Genomic DNA, 22,437 nt, shown 5'->3' with positions numbered 1-22,437 from the left:
TCTTTTTTTTTCAATTAAAGAAAGATCCACTTGCTGAGAAATATCGGATGTTAGCGCTTAGAGAAGGGGTTGACTTTTGACATTTAGTTTGATTAATGAAGGCTAGCATCGAATTAATTGGCATCGAAGTGTACTCTGTCAAAATTTATTTTGATGAATTTTGACTCGATAATAAAGTAGTAGCAGAATCTGGATTGATATCTTTAATAATATGCAAATGATCAGAACCTTTAAGTGAAGTCATATTAAGCCGAAAGAATCGAACATTCTCACCTCTTTAATTCCTTAAAAATTCAAAATTGAATAAATGTGCGCATGATACTTTGACTAATAACATCTTAAGATTAATTATCGTATAAACTTTTACCAGAATTTTTTTTATTTATCTTATTAATTTACATTTCCTTTGGTGCAGCCGCCATACATGTATAAGCGCTTTATAAATTTTGCCATCTCCAACACATGTTAGCTAAACGTTTCTTATTCTTCTATTCTACTTGGTCTGGATGAGATGAAGAATTATTACTGGAATTTTTATTTATTTTTTCGAAAATATTCCGGGATAACCAAGGGAGGAGGCTGCAAATGAAGCGCAAGATTTAATATACATATATATATATATATATTATTTTTTTTATATGGAGCAATCACGAACATTTACAAGTTATAATAAACTACATTTCATAAAATTGTTAAACAAATCAAGCAAATTTAATAAAGTCGATAAGTTAAATATATATAAAAAAAGGGGGGGAAGATCAACTTTATTAAAGCATCCTTATACACGAGGAAATTTTGTAGCATTTAAATAATAAAAAGCGGCAATTCCATCTTGATTAATAAAGTGAAGTAAGAAGAGAAGATAGAAAAAAAAATTTAAAACTGGGATTTAACACGGACATAATCATAAAAAGGGAGAAAAAAATCGGAGAGTAAATCTGTTGGTACTATCCAAGATTACTTGCAGATGGCGGCTAATTCTGTTGGTTGTTATATGCACCTGACGATATATTAATCTCGAGTCAAACTCTGCAGGAAATTAGAAAACTAATTACTGAGAGCAAAAAGAAACAAGAAAAGTACTTTAATGTTAAAAGTTATTGCTGTTCGTCCTCTGAAAAATATAAAAATATCACTGACAAAATTAACAACGTAAGATATCTTGGGTTGAAGTTGTGTGAATTCTGAACTTTTTCCCTATATTATACGACGACGAAAAAAAAAATTTTGCAGTTGATGCGAAAGAGTGCATATTAAATGAGTATCGAATGCGTTTTGAGCACTATTAACTGTATCTATGTAGAGCGGTGGTTGGTAATTAGTAATCGATGCACCCTTGCAATGGCACTTTGGTATAGCTCCGAGGTAGGTCTACCTGCTTGATGAATAGACTAAACTCTGTAGACAATCGAAGCATTTTAGAATTTACCAAACGTGATTTGTGAAAGATTTCTGCGGAAATGCTCTAGAATATTTCATTTTAGTTGCTCTAAATATAAATATTTTCCGTTTGTAAACGTTAATTCGAGTGAGAGTTAATTTTTGTTTATCTCTTTCTTCCTTCGTACACGAGTTTATTTAAATGAGAAGAAATAAAAATATTATTCCTATTTCAAAAATTAATTTGCAAGATATTAATAAGCCAGAAGCAGCTGGCATATTGTTTCTGAAATTTGAAAGTAAATCAAAAAAATGGAAGAGGAATTAAAGCGAATTAATTAAAACTTACCACGCTTTATTATCAAACTGCACTTTATTGGGCTGCGATTTGAAAAAATTATACACCTATAAATTCCCACTGTCGTCCGTCTGTCTGTCTGCCTTTCCTTAATCTCGAGAACGGTGTTAAAAATTTCCTCCTAAACATATTTAGATGGATAACCGCACGACTGTATTGTTAACAGGAAAAGTATGATGTACAGGGGCAAGCCATTACTAATTTAAGATCGAAAGCATATATTTTAATTAAATAAATAAAAAATTGCTGGTTAAATCATTAAAATTTCATCGATTTTATACCGTATTAAATATTATAAATCGATGAAAATTTGTGTTAATTATCGAATTAACTGTAACCGCAGTAATTACAGTTTATTTCTGTGAGGGGTGCGAAAGTATTCCTTCCGTAAATATTAATATTTACAGTGAAAAAATCAATACGCCCCACTATACATGATCTAGATGAAACAGAACGTTGTAAAAGGAAAATATTAAAATATAAATAAGATTTATCTGAATTTATAAAGTTAATCTTATTGGGAAACACGGGAAAGCGAATGGTTGAATACAGATGCGCGTAATTTAAAATTTTTCTGGTTTCTCATATTTTAAAATGGTGTAGAGTCTCGTTGGAACCGTTAGAAGACACATCATCGATTCGGAGAAGCAGGCCAAACGTTGTGTAAGTCGATGATTCAAACATAAGTCGAAAAGAAATACAAAGCTATCTACTAGTACTACTATCAAACAGATGTTTGAATTGGAGAAGCATTGCGTCAGAATCCATTAGCTCTAATATGACAAGTAGCGAGAGAGAAGCTAGACAAGTGTCGTCCCTTACAGTACATACTTCTCACCCAGATCGGGTCAACTTCACCTCCTCAACCATCAGCCAATTCCGTGGATGATGGGAGAGAGCGACCCAAATCCAATTTCCCAAATAAGATTTATGGTAGAAGTGAATGGAGTAGTTGACATGGGCAAACCACAGGAGAAAGTAAATCACAAAGAACTGTCACTACACCGTCTGCTTGACGACTATTTAAGAGTCAGACTGTTGAAGCAAAAGGATATCCCTACACCGTAGTGTAAAATAGCCACTTCATTTTCGCCATTTTCCTCCGAGCATTAAGAAAAACTTCCCTTTTATAAACTACAATTCTCCTCATCCGTTCTCCTCTCTAAGCCGGATCTTGGTATCGTTTTCGGTTTTCACGACTTCTCCTCGTCTTTCTCGCTATTTACTGTCGTTTAAAAATGTCAATTCAGTTTTGTCCCGGCAATTTGGTCCGTTTCTTCGACATCGGGACCAACTTCCGCTTGGAAATCCCATAATTTTCCAAAGTATAATGGCTCCTCTCTCGACTTTTGCACGTTCTTGGTCAGAAAAATAATATTTTTCTGGCAAGATTGGACGTAGATCATCCATCCTGTTTATTCTAGTAACATAATCCAAAACCACAACTCCGCGTGTACCGTGCTGTACCTATATCCATAATTATAGTACGGTGGTAATGAAGCATACACGGACAAACTAAAACCCCATCGCCACAGAATTAATCACCTCAGCTACCTCTCCGCACTTTGCAGAGTTTCTCCAATTTATCCCCGACTGTTCAATAACCTGTCTTGTAAGCAGTCTTTCAAATATTCCAACGAATTTGCGGTGTAGACGATTTTCATCTCATCCGACCGACGTCAAACGGGATGAAGTTATCTTCCGCATCCGTACGAAAGACTTTATAACCAGAAGGGTTAAAACACTCCAAACTTAAAAATAGTTTCAACGACTATCGAATGATAACTCGGCCAAGAAGACCGAGTTATCACGAAAGCGGTGAAGTTGTTGAAAGATCTTTTCCACGCCTCACTACGCCACCCATTTTCTGCTCCCCTTTACAACTCCGGAACCCTCTTTCTAATGAGTCACGTGACTTTGAGTCTCTAGTTCCTGCGAAATGGAAGCCATAATTTTAAGTGCACTTTTTCCATCTAGAGAAAGCGTTGTACGTGTCAGCTGTCAGATGGAAATAAGGGACAGTTTGCATGTTGGAATCATCGCGGCCATTAGTGAGATATAGCAATTAGTGAGTACCGATGGATTAATATGGTACGCCAGGGAATCACTGCTAGAAAGCTCTAATTAGCAGTTGACAAGACGCTCCATCATATTAATCCCACCTTTGATACAATGTTTTTGTTCTCCAATCACCGTAAATTGTAAAAAAAATTAAAAAAAAAAAAACATGATTTTTGTTTGTGTCCTACTTCGTCACGAACTTTTTCAACGTGGAGCAGATGGACTCGGCCCTCCATTTAACTTGCAAACTAAGTTTATTTAATTTAATTAAAGTTAGTGGAGAAGCAAGACACGATTAACGCTGTGATAATTAATTTATTTTCGCATTGTTTAAAACTTTTAACTAGTTTATACGGGATTTTTCTTTAAAGTTAACGAGGAAGGATGTCTTTCTTTACAGAGAAAAATCATTTTTAACCGTGTTATATTTTGATTTTGTTAATAGACCAGAAAACTGTCAACTCGTCAATCTCTCCCTCTTTCCAATTTTATCATAATATTTACGTTAAAACCTGTCTAAAACGGAACCCGAATAAAACGAAAACATGCCTAAATTCTTAGGAACGGAACGAATTTTCTTACGTTAAAAAATAAAAACCTATACAAAATACCGTTCGATTCCGGTTTTACTGTATTTTAAAGTAATAAACCGAGCAAAAAAAAGATTAAATATGTAAAATAGAAGCGTGGAGTAATTTATTTAATCGTCGGAAAATACGCTCCAAAGTCTCTTTTATAAATTCTTTCTAGAATTGCCTCGTAAATTCGAAAATTTTTGAAAATTTTCTGACGAAATTGGTTTCATTTATTCGTCAAAGTTTAAATTTTAATATCTTCGTCACTCGAATTTGCAACTGGCAAAAAAAAAGGAAAAAAAAACCCGTCATTCGGGTTATGCATTTCATAATTTTGAGAATCGATAACCAATGACAGATGAGCGACACGGATCTTGCAGTTAATTGAAATTTTAATTTTAGAGTTTAAAAATTAACATTCCGTGATTAAGAAAGATCGTCTAAGTGTAAAAGGTTCCTTTTTTTTTATTTTCTAATTAAGAGTAGTTTTCTAAATCAATATAGAAATTTGCAATCTTAAATCGGAACTGAATGTGAGCGAAAGAGAAAACGTGGAGGATGAAATTTGAAAAATATTGTACTGTACACTTATAAATTCCCACTGTCGTCCGTCTGTCCGTTATTAATCTCGTGAACGGTGTTAGATAAATGAAAATCGAGACCAGATATAGAAAGATTATGGGGAGAAAGTCCCGATTAACTCTGGTGAAAAGTGGAAGTGATGTTATTTTAATTTTAAAAGTTCCCCTAAACAGAGATAGATGACCGGCACGACTATATTGTTAACGGGAAAAGTATGATGTACGGGGGCAAGACACTGCTAATTTGAGATGGAGAGTATATATTTTAAATTAAACAAATTAAAAATATGATTTAAAATTGCAGCCCGGCATTGCGACGATAAACAATTGCTAGTATTTTGATGGCAAAATATAGAATTTTCCTTGGGAATTCTCTAAACTTGTCGTATAACAAAATGAGACATTAAAGTGTTATAAAGTTATTAAAATTCATCGATTTGATTAGGATTTGTGTAGGAAGGATTTGCGAGTCCGGAGATGTTATGTTTATCCTTTCCTGTGTTAATTATACACGGAATGAAATGTCCGAGCTATAAACTCACAAAAATCTCGTTACATTTAGAAATACTTATAACACCTTGTATGCAGTTATCCATTATTACAAGCTTTAGTTATCCAAAAGCGTATCTTTGCTGAGTACAAAGTAAGGTCTATATCTTCGCTTCCTAATTGAGTTTTATGTTCGAGCTAGCAGTTATATATGTGAGTGGTTGTAAAGTTTTATATCTCTTGTAATTGTCTGTTCCGGCATCTAACCGAATATAGGTCCAGCTGCAACTAGTGCTCTAGACGAAAGTAGCTTACTAAACTTCATCCCTTGATCTCCTGGAATTTCTTCTCAGTCATTGTCTATGATAACACTACGAGTGCTCGAAAGGGGTAAGCGGATAATGTGTTTAAAAAATAAATAATTAATTAATTAAAAAGCGGGCAAACAAACATTTAAAATATTGGTATGGGGTCTAAATTAGTACCTTATAGGGAATAATTATGTTACTGATAATGGTAAGCGTGCTTATTATTAAATTTAATATAAGATAAATTGTGACTTGTTCGTAAAGTGTAATTAAATTAAAATTCAATAAGCGAAGGATGAGCTTCTCTTGTCTGGTAGCTGCAGTGTTAAGCTCTATAGCATTACACCGAGCGAATTTAGAATCAATAAAATAGAAGACGAGCAAATATTAAAGAAATCTGTAGTCCATATGAGGCACTAGTTTAAAGATATGTATCCTTATATTGCTTATATATTCGAAAATGTAGAACAGGAGCTGTCAGCATCCTTGCCGGTCCCGTTGTGCGACGTGTATCTACTATATAATCCCGTAACCATAGTAACAGGGTCAATCCATCATTCACATGCCAAGAGAGTGGGTCCGTGACACAAGCAGACTGGATCAATCTTTAGTCATCCACGTGACTAAAACAATAGAAGCAAAATCAGCAACGTTCAAGACTAAGTTTCGAGTGAGAGTAGGCCTTTCTGCAGATAATAGGATTGCAACTGTTGCAGAAGGAAATTTACATAATCTTATTGGCCATCGTTCCCCATCCTATGAAGATTAATTCGGTCCCAATCTAAATCATGAGTCAGGAGCAAAAGGGATGAGAGATTTGGGACACAAGGGGTGGAAATATTGGATCACGTCTACCGACCATTGACTTACCGGTCTAACAGATTGAATTGGGGGCTAAAAAAAGGAAAGAGAGGGATAGTCGTGATCCAAATCAAATTATGAGTGGGGGAAGATGAAAGTCCATTTCACATATAGTCGCTTTTAAAAAACTATACGCTGGTTAAATCAAAAAATTTACGATTATGCTCATACTCGTGCCCATTGCTCGCTGTTAAGCCAGTTGCCAATGGAAATCCACACGCAATTGAAGTTATTGCGAGTGTTTAAAGATTAACCTTAATCTAATTTCTTTTTTCTATTTAGAAAAACGAATTCTTTTTTTCTTTTAATTCTGTCTGCTGAATTCTTTATGCCGCATCTCTCTCAGTTATTGTTTTTCAAGCTGTGACTCTGATAATTAAATCAAAAACATTCATTTATCCTCCATTCACTTTCTTCGTTAATAAAATAGAGAGAAAAATTCAAATTTATCATTACTTTTTTACATATATTATTTTGAAATATATATTCTACAGATGCACGTCTGGCTTATATATATATTAAACACGGAGTAACTTTTATATTAAATTCTATTTATTTCCAATTGATGTGGTTAAATTCAGTGATAAAAGTACAACATTTCCAATATTTTGCTTCCATCGAATTTCGCTTCAAAATTTAATATATTATTGAAGTCTGACTTTTCCATTTAGAAATGCTTCAACAATTCCCTTCATCACCTGAAGAATTCATTGATTTTCGACTACTCCACTTCCATTTATATATAGATATTTTATATAAATATCAATTTTTTTACAGATTTTTCAAATTTTTATAACTAATATTTCAACAAATAATTACATTTTTTTAAATTATTATTAAATATTTTAACAATGGCACCGAGGATCGAAGATATCTGATGTTAAACCATGCCATACTTTTTCATATTTTCGTCATCAAAATTATTGTATCGGATGATTTTTGTGTTAAATTTATTTTAAAATTTTGTAAATTTTTCCTTCGTTAATTTGTATATTTGTTTTGTTATTAAGTAAAAGGATGGGGAATATTTATAGTAGAGAACTTCACCTATCATTCCTTATTCGGGAGGCACCGCCTCATCCACTCGGTATCTTGGTGTGTAGAAATCATCAATACAGTGATTTCTACATACCGAGATACCGAGTGGATGATGTAGTGATGTTGTTTTACACGACAACACTACCTTCGCGCTTCAACAGTGGCGAATTCAGAGCACCCCTAAATTCAGGATTTTTCCCCAAATTAGCTTAGTACTTCAGGCATATTGCTCTCTTTCTTCACCCTACTCCTTTCTCTAAAGATTTCTACGGAAAGAGATTTATTCACACTAGTCACACATCTCTCTTCTTTATCATTTAAAAACACCTAATTACAATCTAATCGTATTTAATTCTAACAAATCTTGAGAATTTTTTAAAATTATTCTTCTTAACTCCAGCAGCAATCTTTGAATTGAAATTCGACATTAAATTTTGCAAAAAATAATTAATTTTTCATGAATAATTTTTACCATTTTCTTTATAAATATTGAATTATCTTATTCATTTTTAATGGAATATATCAGTCAATATTTTATGAAAGAATTTTTTTTTTAGAAAATAAAATAAAATAAATAAATATACGATTATTTAATTTAATAAAAATTATAAAAAATCATAAATATTTTATGTGTTTTTTTTTGAAGTTTTCGAGTAAAAATTTTCATTAATAAACTAATAATTTTGATGAAATTATTGATATATAAAATGTGAATTTCTAATATGTTTATCAATAATAAACGTATTATTTCCTTATGATAAATAAGTTTTATCATGAGAATGAGATTAAATATTTCATGAAATATGACATCTTATTCAATCTGTTGAATATCAGCAGCTCATTTTTAATCATTAGCAGCGAAAGAGGGGATTAGAATGCTGAGTGAGCAAACAGAAACACAAGATAAATTCTCAAATTTTCAAAGTTAATGCACCAGAAATGTTTCACCCTCTTAAAATACCAAAGTTTTTCGTTATTAATTTACGCGAAAATCATTTTTAAAAAAATAATAAAACATAGATGGAAAAGTTTGAACAATCCTACGATTTTAGTAATTTGTGGAGGGATGTAAAATACTCTTATAGATACGAAGAAAACTTCAATTTATTCAATTAAAAATTCGAAAAATTAAATCTTTTTCGAGATAAAAAAGTAAATAAATAAAAATAAAATACTTCTACTTCTACAAATAAACCAATAAACTTTGGATTTCAGAAAACCAATATTTGTGTTTGGATGTTTTGTTCATTTCCAAACTGAGAACAAATAGAAAAAAAATAAAAAGGAAAAAAATCTTCAATGCATTTTGTACATCGGTGTTTTGATTAGCTGTCCGGCAAAACAAGTCTGAAATGAAATCTGCAAACAATAAATGTGAGAGAAAGAGAATGGAAAAGAAACAGAGAAAATGGCATAACAAAGGAAACTCCGACATAATCTTTAGTATTTTTTTTGCCAGTGATGTTGGGCACAGTTTAAAAATTCGTAAATTCTATTAATTAATTACATTAAATTGGTATTCATTGCCGTGTATAAATTTACACGGCAAAAGATTTAGAGTTACTTAAAATACTATTTTTATGGCACGCTCGACACCATTTTTCTGTGTAATTTCGTATTGTCAACCGATTAATTTATATAATTTTATTCTATTAAATATCCGTAAGATAATTGAGTGTACCGGGAAAGGGTGGAATGGCGAAAAGAGTTATTATTCAATTAATTTTTAGTAAATAAAGTCGACAGATGGTTAGTGATAGTGAAAGAAGGCGAAGATTTCTATAAAGAAGATGAAAGATTATTCATTCGCTGATTTTAATGTTACATTTTTATAGTAAATATAAAGCTGGCAGACATTATTTTTCGGTCCAGTTCATTAGCAAAACTTATCGACGTCCGGAAAGTTGAAAGTGTTTCTTTTTCCATTTCCATATTACACCACCTGTTACTGTCAAAGCTGAAGGATGTAAACGAGAAGAGAGATGTATGACTACTAAACAGATACTGATGTAGCGTAAGTATAAGGCAGGCCAGAGTAGCGAAGCAATACCGCTTAATGACCCGAATGGAAGGTGGGAAACATTGATTCACAATCTTCCCTCCCCGCCACATGTAAAGTCAAAGAACATGTGTTGCCAATTGGATAGCGGGGAAGATTTTTTACTTTTTCTAACTCTAACAATTAATGGTGTTTAGAAAACTGACACCACGTGCGATTCTTCGATCAGTTTTTACTCAAAAATTTTTTAAACTGAAGGAGTAAAGAGAAATGTTATTAAGGAATTAAATTAGGCATCTACACGAATTGAAATTGTGAAGTCGAAACGTTGCAGATGCATCCCAGACAATAGGGATGGTGTGCAGGCCCCGTGAAATTGCTTCCTCTAAGACGGTCTTCTTGTCTAGTTTAGTGGTCAATTTTACTCGCTGTCTTCTCTCAAATTCTGATTACAGGTACGAGCCCAATTTCTACTACACTTAAACTTCGCACCCTCAGGAGTATCGGGCCAATCCTTCATCGATTTATCGATCGAACCGTGATCAAAAACCGTATTTTACATCTCTTTTCATCTTATTAATCAATGGAAATTATTTATCATCGGCGTATAAACTGTTTCAAATTCTTATTAATTAATTCCCCGTTCTTATATTATAAAAGTATTAAAAATTCCCTCTCGGTTTCTATATTCATTTCGTCTTAATTCGCATAAAACCAAATCAAAACACAGCTTCGTTTTTTAGTTACCAGATGGCGCAACTTCCCCGTCCCTTGGCAAAAAGAAAGGGAGGGGTCGGTATTTATAAAAACACTCAAAAATTCATATAGAAAGAGGAAATTTCTTTATTTAAGGTTTGTTCTTTAACGAATTACGCTATTGGACACTTGATGAGGACATTTTTTTTTTCTTTAGATAAACGAAGATTCCTACTCGATAGCCAAATCAATAAGAGAAAAATGTAATGTCGATCAATATAAACGAAATTTTTTCGGGTCGATATTTCGTGACCTTTTTACCAATTTCCAGTTGATCTTTTCCAATTCCACTTCTACGTCCCTGCATTTATAGTGAGTACTTAGACGTAAGGGCGCAACTTGCACATATGAAATCTTCGTAGGAAAAAAATAAATAAAAATAAATCGATATTGGAAAAACTTAAAAAGAAAACATAATAATAGAATTATCAAGCGTGAATAAACTCTTATTTTAATTTCGCTACGACATCAATTTTGGCATTAATGAGGTCTTTTGGAAATGAAAGATGATGCAAGATGGCGAATAGAGTTTATATTGAAACAGAAATTATTATAGTGGAACCATGTAACGAGATGAGAACCGTCCAGGTGGACGAGCTGTACCAGAAGGCAGAACCATATAACTCAACTCAATAAACGTCAGGTGGGCTTTGCGTGAGCATTTCGCATACTCTAGGCCTATAGGCATAAGTATACTTGCCTTGTAAATCATTTTTAGGAGTGTTCCAGCAGTAGCCCTTAATTTTCTCATAAATAACTATTATCGTTGTAAACCTTTACGTAGATTCTATCGAATTAAGTGAAAATTCCGTTGAAAGAACTTCAGGAAATTCTAAGAAGAAAGAAGAGAGAAAATAAAAATTTCTAATCCGGGTAATTCGTTTGCGACCATATACTGTACATAATTGAACAAATTATATCCATTTAATTGTAATTTAAACTCGGTACAGTTTTATCTTCTTTAAATGGATTTCCTCTTCCACCATAAACACGTCGTCTGCACATCTGTTTTCGATTTTTGCTTCTTTATTGCGGTTATCTGATCTTCTCTTTCTAAATAATGTTTCGCTTCAAATCGATAAATTGTTATTATGATATAATTTCTGTACAGTGCAACATTGATTTATTAAATCCCGGAATAAAAATGGCAATGGTCAGCCTACAAATCTATAGAGTTGTCTGTGTGTAGACCTAATAACCCACCCTCTCTCGGATATGATTGATGATCGCTTGATGCAGCATTTCTATAATTTAGAAACAAACCAAACGTTTCTATATAATTGCATTCAACAGATGATTAAAGGCCTTTAAGTACATTCTCTGCCAACTTAGAACTTTTCGGGTATTGATCAAAGAGGTAACAACCGATAAAACACGGCTCCTATTAAGTAATGGCACATTAAAATAAATAAATAAGAAAAAAAGCCTTCACTCGTCATCTCCATATTGCCAGCTTCGAATTGCCTCTAGTGCATATTGATGGGAAGGTGAGATGTACAGCGGGGTCAATGGGGTCGCACTTCAATCGTCAAAAACGGGTTAATAATAATTAACGGATGGTCGGAAAGGTGCCATTTATCATTAGTAAACCGTTAGAGGAATTGTTTAAATTTTTTACAAGTCTCCATTTTCGGTACATCGAATGGCAAATGATAGATGATGCTATTGAGTGAGATGGAGGAAAATTTACTGCGAGTTCACTATCTGTCCCAGCTGTGCCATTTTCTGAGTCATTCGAGAAAGCCATATTCACATTATTGACATCATTACGTTTCCTGCGTAGCTCGTTGTAACCCTACTTCATACCACTGAGCAAAGTAAAAGGGATTAAAGTTGCTTCCCTATTCTGTACATTGAATATATCCCAGATAAAACTAACATCTGTATAGATTACACGGTGACATCACGACACGGTCGCTAGAGATTTCGGCAAAGTTCAAAACAATTTTTAAGAATTGAAAAATTGTAAGTTACGTCCATTAATCTATTAAGGTTGTGTTAGTAACGCCTTTACGTGTTGGCGTTAGCGACACGTTCTAGATGAAATCTCGATTAAACAGTAGCTTGTGTCTTACCTTAAAGATTCCTATCCTTTCAGGAGTAAAGGAAAATCAATGATACATCTTCAAAGATCATCCAACCTTAGGTGTAAGGTAAAAAATGTCCTTCCATCTAAGGTTAACTCTCTCTTCTTTTTTCCATCTTGCTGCCAGTTTAAAACCATTTCACTTACCATTATAAATGTTCTCTTATAAACGATTATGAATAAAACTACGATAGGAAAGAAAAAATAATATATTCAAATTTTATGCATAAATTTGAATATTTTTAATTTTCTATAAGAATGAAGGGGAAAACACGGTTTCTACAACTGCTATCATTAATATTTTCCGTTTGAAGAAAAATTTCGTGCAAATTTTCATACGGTAAAGTCCGATAAGTGTTAACCTAATAAATCTAGTAAACAATTTTGACGTCCGTCACGCTTCCGAACTTGTCACGTTCGTCACGCTTCCGAACATATCACGAGATGACAAGGAGCGGTCACTCACCCAGCAACTCTATTCACAAACCGCTCCACGCCTCTGCGACCTCGTGGTGACCCGGCACGTGACTCTACCCCTTTTTACATCCCGAAATGCCTCGACCCACCCTCTCTCCAGTACAGTACAATTTACCAAAGCTGTGGGACCTCGTGACAGATGCTCGGATGTCTTATTGTAGTAAGCTCGAATGTCTGCAGGAATTCCAATGGTAACGTGCAGATGGTGATCGTTAAACAGCGCATAAGAATGCAGAGAAGTCGTGACGTATAACCAGTTGTAAACTGCAACACTTGTTCCTCTTTTTTTTTTCTTTATGCCCGTTTTGGTGAATAAATATTCTTCCCGAGGGAAATGTTTCCTTTCTGCTAACATCGCAATAATCTCTTAATAAAGTCGACGGCAAATTTTATTACTCGGATACAATTTTATTGTTAACTTGTTGCCCGCTGCAGAAAATATATATTAAAAATAAGCAGTGGTGTTTTTTTCAGAATTAAAGAAAATATACATCGAAATTCGATTCTTCTCTTCCTATTTCTCTTATAAAACTTGGAATCAAATATTTGTAAACTTCGTAACAAAACAAATATTTGTACTTCAAAGGACTAGAGAGAGAGAGAGAGAGGATATCTTCACAGTTAAATATTTACAATTGTTTACACGAAAAATAAAAATACTCTATGCACAGATTTTAAGTGGTTTGACTACATTTATGAAGATTTCAGTATGACCACATCAGGTTCTAACAAATGAAATTTATTAAGCCAGCAAATCTATTAAAATAACTGATGAAAGTGTTTTCGACTCCATAAATTATATCTAAATAAATAACCCGGAGGAAATTTACCATCTGCTCTTTTAGAATAATTTTAAAATTAAAGTTTCCTCATAAGAAATCCAATTTTCCATACGTAAATATGCATTTTATTCGTTTAATTTTACACTCCGAAGTTATGTAGAAGAGGAGACTTGTTGCTCCAGATTTAAAAAAAAAAAAATGTATTGTGTGTAGCTTTACAACAGCGTTTAATTCTAAATGTTAATGTTATCAGACTAACATAGTACGGGTCAGAAAGACAATCTAGCTCATTGGTATCTCTTATCCCCTGTGGGATTACCTTATCGGAGTGTCCTCTCCGTCTAGTCAACGAGTTAGTGGTTCAGTCATTGATCGTCTTTGTAATGTGTGGTGCAGCTGGGAGATATAAACAGGTGAGAGTGCTGAATAAAGGGAAAACTGTTGAGTTCTACGACATCGTTGCTGTAGCAAAAACGGAAAAAATATGACTTTTTTATTCTTTAACCCGGATGTTAAAGGTAAAGATATTTTCTTTGGTGGTACCACACGTGAAAAAAGTAAAAGTTTTATGACTAAACTATTACGTTATTTCTCTCGAAAAACAGGTATTTTTCTGATATGAGGGGTGAAATATGCAATTGATTGATCAATTTTACTAAAAATAGTAATCATTTATGCGTTCTTACGAAGCTGTCTATATGGGTTTATTCGGATTCACCAGTGGCCGAGTGAACACTGGTCGTGGGTTCGTACCTCTCCAACCGTCTGGACACGTGGAGTTTTCCGGTTTTTTCAGGTTTTTAACACCTAAATTGGAGCCAGTTTCCCGGAAGACATCGTCCGCGATGCTATAACCAAATAAACCTAAACCAAACTATGAATTTATACGAAGATATTTTCAATTCCCCCGCAGACTCCCCCCGACTGAAATGCTAAACTATGAACTACTTTAACAACAAACTAAAGCATTTGAATCTCTGATTAATTCGGTGTCATCGAGCTATAACATGGCAGCCGTCAAAAGACAAAAGCATAAAAAAACAAAAAAAAAAGTAGAAAGGGGTTCGTACAGTGAAGATGACAGCTCTTATTGTACTCTCTCCCGAACTATGATCAAGAAGAAGTGAATATTTTATTAGGATAGAAGATTTTTATTAATTCTCTGATATAATAAAAAAAAGTCGGTTATATTAATAAGAAGGGTGAAGTATAGGACGTTCGAGTTGACAAACACAAATTACGAATGACGTAAATGTTTAATTTTAATTATTTTTACTTTTTAATTAATATTTAGAAAATACTAATTACGATAAACGTATTTTTAATATGTTTAAAGTTTACACGCTAATTAAATATATTGGTAAGAGCGGAATAATATGATACATTCGTGTTATCGGCTCCTATTTACTAACACGAAATAAAATATTAAAGTCGATATGAATTTTTTATAACAAAGATATGAAATATCACACTTTTTTTTGTACATAAATTATATTTTCTTAAATTTTTTCCCATTATAACGTGGCTATTCGCCGTATCGATTTGCGCCTAGAAATTCCCAAACTGTGATAGCAAGTTTACTGATATGTTGCATCTATGATACCTATTTTGAATCTATAACAGGGAAGGAGAGAAAAAAAAGGAGAAGTGAGTTTAGAAAATAAATTTCTATTTATCATTTTCGACGTGAGGTACGTTACCATCTCTCCATAAAACTTCTAGATCTGTGGAAAAATGGCTGGGAGCAGCCCAAAGGGAATAGCGCGTGTTGTCACAACTTGGTATATTCAAAAGAAAACAAAACATCAAAAATATTTTTGTTTTCCAGTTTCTTCTAGAATTATACATTTAATATTTTATCTGTAAACATATCGTCACAGTAGGGAAGAAGAAGAAGAAGAAAATAATCTGTTATGGTATGTTTGCTCATTTTCATTGCTGTCTTTTTCAATTTTCGTATTCCTTTATTCAATTCTTTCACATTGCGGTGTTTCTTTCTTTTTTTTTATCCTTTTTTTTCTAGTGGAAATTTTCTTCGATTCCCATTCCGAGCAATTGACAACGAATGTGGTAGAACTCGCTGACACAGAAGTTGATGCATTTCATTCATTTGTCAGCACTTGGCGAACTTTCAGATCGATTGTTTTCAAATTCTCCATCCTCGCCACCATTTGAAAACTTATACCGACCCATTACAGTTTAATGTTTTTTTCCAAGTTTTTTGGCAAAATTCGTGAAATGGCACCACCATTTTTAAAGATCTTCTTTCGTTTTTTTTTTCTTTTTCTTATAATATCATTGAAAAGATTAAAATATATAATCTTTTCTTCAATTCACTTAACGCTTATTTTTTTTTTATTATTGTATTCATTTCACGCCATTTTAATCAAGTAATTGGGCTGCAAATTTCATATTTCACACCCGATCTAAATGGATGAAAATCAAGAACAAATATAAACTTACGAACCGAACACCTCGATTAACTATTGTATATATAAACTTTCGGTCTTTTCGGTCATAATATACATTCTANTATTAAGTTATGTTCAAAATTTAATTATTTCCAGATGAAAATGTATAAAAATTAAATAAAAACATGCATATGAGGAATTTCAGTTAACTTTAAAAGTATTATAAGAGTTCGCGAGTTTGAAAACTAATTTTTTAAGAAATTAGTATGATACAGAAAAAATTCCAATTAAAACATTTCACATAAAAAAAACTATCCTCGTTCAATTTTACAAGAAAACTTTACAGATGAGAACACTTAACGCCTTATACTTCCATCCAAATTACAAATTTAAAAAAAAAATTAAAAAATTAAAACAAACTATCATTACCTATCTAAAATTATCGATTCTGCTTTTTTATAAAATATATTTTTTTTAATATTTTTTTACAAACAAACACTATTTTACTTATAGAGAATGTTTTTATACAAATTCTTTTTTTATNAATATCATTATTCATATTTATTCGGCGAAAAAATGTAAAAATAAACAATTTATAATTTTATTATTAAACTTTTATAAGATTTTATAGTTTACCTACAGGCAAAATAAGAATTTCTAGTTGATATCACCCAAAGGTATACTACATAACTTATAAAATTTTTAACTTAATACAACTCTATTTTATAAGCTGTAACCTAAACTTTTTCACAATTTATAAGGTATAGAGCATCTGTATTTTTTATATTTATATAAATATACAGTATTATACGTAGACATTTTAAAAATTGAATTTCTTTAATAAAATTTTTAACTCGATTTGCTGTTAAAAAATTGAAGCCGGCTACTTTTCTTCTTTATAAATAAATTTTTCAGTTTATTCTACACATCTCAATCTATTTAATTACTCCTATTTTTTTGTTTTTTCAATTCCATTTGTTTTCCGTAGCTTGGTGGCATCTCGTATTGTTGATTAGATTAATATAATTATGACGAGTAACAGTGGAGTTTTTTTTAATTAAATCCCCAGGGAATGACAATAGACTAATAAGCAGAAATTTAGCACAGAATTTGTACATTTCTATAATTATTTTGATGGTGGAGAAGAGGAATGAAAGAACCAAACAGACAAGGAGATTTATACCCTTCGTGTCATACAAAGCAATAATACAAGTGCAAATTGTTTTAGGGAAGTTTTATTTTCTAAAGTTAAAATGAAATATTCACAAACACCTATTGAACCGGTGCTTTTAGAAAAAAGAAAGACAAAAATGAAGAAGCGTATTAGCCATGGAATAATCCTTGGTATATACTTTATAGTGCATCAATCCATTTCTTCTTTCACCACACTGTATTTTTATATTAAATTGGGTATAGGACCGTCGTCATGGTTACCTAGCACAAAGAGAGGATTTTCTAGAAGGTAGGAGTTCTCTACAGTACTCTGCAGGGGGTTGAAGAGGATTTCTTTACAGCCTTGCGACAAAACTGTCATACGTTCGGAGGAGCTAGAAGGTGAATGGTGAATTCCATCTACATTGGCTACCGCGCGACGACAATATGATGTATGTCCGGATGTCCAGCTCCTGTTTTCTTTTCAGATACTTTAAAAATGGCTAGAATTCAAAATAAACAGATGTAAGTGGCAGAACTAGATTTTCACTTGAAAGGAGTCGAAATTCTTTTATCCCTTTTTTTGCAAAAGTATGAATAAACAAATTTCTATTTATAAAATGGGCCAATTTAAAAGTTTTGATTAATTACCATTAGTTTAGAATTAACTAATCATTCGTTAAATACGCTGTTAAGCGCTCGAGTGGAATGCTTAAAATGAAATGAAATTGTTTTNAAAATTAGAGGGAGAATGCCAGTTATTTCTATGCCAACCACCAAATCTTGAGTTTCTTATCGGATATATTTATTTTTTAAAAAGTGCAATAAATTAACTAGAAAAAAATAAATTAATGTTTTATACCATTTATTTGTCCTATTTTCGAAATAGAAATATAAATCAAATACAAAATAAATTATTGTTATATATTATCAAATCTATCAACTCAATATTGTTAATTTACATATTAGTTTCTACATATATTATGTTTATATTAACATAAAAAAGCTAAATTTATCGAATAAAGGAAAAAATATGTATATATGTGTGTAATGTTTGATATTCTCGAAACTTAAATAAATATAAAATTATCCGATTTAATAAGTTAACAATATTGTTGTCAATATAAACTGACTTATTTCTAATTCTAGAACATATAGTAAATAATAAATTACAGTTTTTCAACTGAAAGATGTATGATAACACTAAGAATGAGAAATGATAAGTGTATACAGTACAGATACCTCTTATGATGTTACAGATGCAATATAATATAACATTTCATTTTAAAAGTGTTCGAAACCTTTCTGAAACAGAAGTGTTTTATACATGATTCTGCGATAAGAGTTTTATCAACTTTATTCTACAATAAGGTATTCTAGATTCTTTGACTAGTAGGAAGCCACGATTCCAAACCCGTGTATTGATCGTTCGATGTATTTTGTTTTTTCCCCCTTTTTCTTTTTTTCGCCCTCTTTTCCAAGCTCAGTGATGTACCAACCAGAGGGTTTGGCTAAATTACCTTTTGCAGTGACAGCACATTTCGTCCAGTAGCAAACCGAGATTTTTAGAATTTTCTTCTTTTTTTTCCTAAGTTCTACGTGACTTGCATGCTTTTCGTGTAACTTTAGAAGACTCAAAACCTCAAATTTCTTCGAATAACGTCACTTTTTCTAATGCCATTCAACCTCTTATTTAGTATGGAACATACTTTTACCTCATCATCTGCTATTTTTCTTATCGCTAGATTGATAGTGTTCCTTAATGGATAAATAGCACGATATATGAGAAGGTAGATGATGATTCGAAATAGTAGAAAGACATATACTCTACTGTATATCCAATATATTTGATACATAAGTAACATAAAATATGTCGAAAGCATAATGTATAATAGATTTCGTTATATTATTTATAACGAAAAACGGCAACGTAAAAGTTTGATAATATCAATAAATTGCTAAAAATAATATTTTAAAAACAAACACTATAATTGACATGGAAGCGATAATATACGTCTGTATATTTAGTAAAATTTCAAATATAGAAGTGACTGTGTGGTTAGAAAATTAACAAAACACAAACAAGCAGGAGATACTTCTTCAATATTTGCATCACTAATATTATCTTTCAGTTGTAAATTTTTGTAGAGATTGCAGCTTTTTTTCCTCCCTTCTTTCTCGTGTTCTGTGTACAAAAGGGGGTAGTGGCGCTTGTCAAAATGTTTGATGTATGGGATGTGCACCGGTTGCCATGGTAGCATGTCAAAAGTACACCTTCCGTGTTTCTTTAGAAATTATCAGCTATCAATATATGAATTTTGAGCCTTTTAAATTATACACGTCAAACTTTATGTATTAAAAAATAAAATAAGAAAAATAAAGCAAGAATAAAATATAAATTGAATTAAAGATTGGCAATATAAAGAAACGGCTGGTTGAGGGAAGTTTGTGGTCAGAAGGCAGAAAAGGTACTTTCCGAACTCATTTATTATGCAGTACCACCTCTCGAGTTAGGAAGAAAAAGATAGGCAAGATTTACTGGTGCTGACAACGTAATTACTGACGTCACAGTATCTAAGCTACGTAAACGAATAGAGTTTTGTAAAGGCAATTAACCAACTGGTGTCTTTTCGATGTTCGAAAGTAGCGTGTATGGGCTTATTGTTTCTTTACACTTAGTTTCTTGTCCGTAATGAATTTTAATAGTGACTTAACCCCCTCGCGTGACATTCTGGTTCCTAGATGGATACTAATTAATACCGCTTAACGAGTTGGGAATTCTTGTGGAAAAACACTTTTTGGAAGAGTGATGAGAATATTAAGTACGAAGCCTCAACCGGAATTTAGTCATTTTATAACGTAAATTACACAATTTACTTCCGATTTACTCGATTGAGAAGATTGTATTCAAAATTTGAATGACAAAAGAGCGGTCAGTGCACTTGTCCTTAATTATGGAAGAGTGAAAAAACATTCTTGAAACTGTAACCGGTATCAACACAAAGCTCTTAAACAAGCACAAAGCTTTTGTAAGAACGAGAATCAAAAGCTCTACTATTATCTAACAAGTAGTGCTTTTCGTGTCGAGGAAGATCCAATCGTGTTCGTATAGTTAATCGTTGTCACTGAAGAATAGAAATGGGAGGAAACGGCAGTCATTCACCTAAAAAAACCACCTATACTTATTGTAACAGATGACCCTACATACTAAGCTAGAAATGGCAACAAACTATACCCACCTGAAAGGTCGGAGGGCAATGGGCACGAGGTCTGGGAGGGTAGGAGCGCTCTCGGAGTGACCCCCTTAATTTTCTTACCCACAACCCTGACGACTTGGTCATTAGGCTGTGTCAGCCACTCCTCTGCAGCTCTCGGGTCACGTGTATGCTCCAGAACGTGACTCCGGCAACTTCACCCCACCTGAAAAACCGATGAAACTTGAAAGTAAAGATTGTTACACCTGCATTCTCTATTCTGATTTAAAGGAGAAAGGGGAAAAAATTACAAAACGACTTTTGAAAAACCATCCTTTCACTTCGATTGGGAAGGGATTATTTAAGTAAAAAAATGAAAATAAAAAAATATATTTCGATTGCTAGGAGACATTTTACTGTAGTATTGAGATATTGATTTGGAATTTATTTTATTTTATCTCTATGGCTATGAATGGGAAAACGGGAGCAATTAAACACAAGAGCCAGGTAGAAGAGAGAAGTTCGTTCTCTCGGAATTAATCTCTTCTCTTTTTGCTTAATCTAGATTTAAACTACTGAAAGAATTAATTTTAAGAACAAATTACTTTTTCTCTCTATAATTTTATCTTGCTTAAATTTAAAACAAAGCAAATTTTTTCCCTTTTCAATTGTTTTTTTACGTATAAATCCCGAGGAATAATTCTAGCAAACTTTAATTAAAAATTAATAAAGTCGAAATTAATATTTGAATCCCTACTTTTCTTGTGTTTTTTTATTATTGTTGTTGTTCTTTTCTGTACATAAAACCATACTTTCGAAGCAAAACCAAGCGAATTTAAACCGTTTACCTATAAAAAGATATCAAGTTTAGTACTTTATTGATTCTATTTCTTCAAAGATTTATCTTTAACTAAATTCTAATAGTCTGGGAATTTCATTTTCATGAAAGAAAGCAAATACTTCCTTTGATTCCAAAAAAGAAATTGATCTTCTGAGTAAAACTGAAGAGAGATTGTTTCTTCAGACAACGGAACTATCTTGGACCCCAAGAATAAAAAAGAATCTAACTTGAGAATGTTTCCAGTTCGTCCGTCTGGCTGGATGTTTTGTCTTTGTAGTGGATCTATTGCCTGCCAACACCACTTACAGCCTACATTTCTCTTTCTTCTCTCAGATGGGAATTTGCACTTTGGCTCCCAGCAATTGCTAGGAAATAGCACTGATGTATCGATGCATATGACAAGCCTCTGCTCAATCTTGCAAAGGCTACTAAATAATTTTATTATACTTTTATTCAAGCCGGTTTTTAAAAGGTTACAGACAATTCTAACCCTTAACGATATAATGCATTTTAATCATGTTTTTCTGAAAAATATTTTAGGCGTATTCATGCAACTACAGAACTGGTTCTTTAGAAATCTTCTTTCATTTCTTTACACTTGAATTTATTTTTAAACTTCTATTGTTACGTTTATTTCTGCGAGTGGTGATGTTGTATTAAAAATTTGGCAGGTGTAGTCTTCGTGCGATTTTCTATTTAAAAATTGCCCGAGGTCATTGATCCCTTTCATTGCATTATTCTTCTTGCGCTTTTTTATTTGGCTTAAACTTCTGTATTGTAGGTTCTATGTTACTTTCCTGACTGTTATAGGCTATAACAGAGGGAAAGTATGGCGATCGGTCAAAAACTTGCACCCCAAGATCTTACATTTTTGAACTCGGGGGACCTTGAAAGTGATTTTTCTCTCTATGTATGTATGTTAGTATGTTTGTAAGAGGCACAATTTTTTTCACCCACTTTGAAACTTAATAACTCCTGTGCCTTTGGTCGAAAATTTCTGAAATTTTGCATGAAAGTTTGTGTGTTAGGGCAAAATGCTTCTAGGAATTTTCAGGAAAATTGGACCATTGATTCGGGAGATATAGCCC

At 32.6% G+C, this 22,437-nt stretch overlaps 1 long non-coding RNA gene across 1 annotated transcript; it reads right to left on the bottom strand.

Annotated features, from left to right (window-relative positions):
* Nucleotides 1–17,395: 17,395 nt before the first annotated feature.
* Nucleotides 17,396–21,747, bottom strand: LOC111620875. Its single transcript, XR_002755967.1, has 3 exons — nucleotides 21,266–21,747; nucleotides 20,554–20,734; nucleotides 17,396–17,817 (listed from the first exon to the last, which is right to left on the bottom strand). It is a non-coding gene; the product is annotated as an uncharacterized LOC111620875 (long non-coding RNA).
* Nucleotides 21,748–22,437: the final 690 nt, after the last annotated feature.

This window comes from Centruroides sculpturatus, unplaced genomic scaffold (assembly GCF_000671375.1).
Source record: "Centruroides sculpturatus isolate CEXI.00-Female unplaced genomic scaffold, Cexi_2.0 scaffold17, whole genome shotgun sequence".
In the NCBI taxonomy this organism is placed as follows: domain Eukaryota; kingdom Metazoa; phylum Arthropoda; class Arachnida; order Scorpiones; family Buthidae; genus Centruroides; species Centruroides sculpturatus.
Note: the sequence above shows the minus strand (reverse complement) of the source record. Positions and strands in the feature narration are given on the sequence as shown.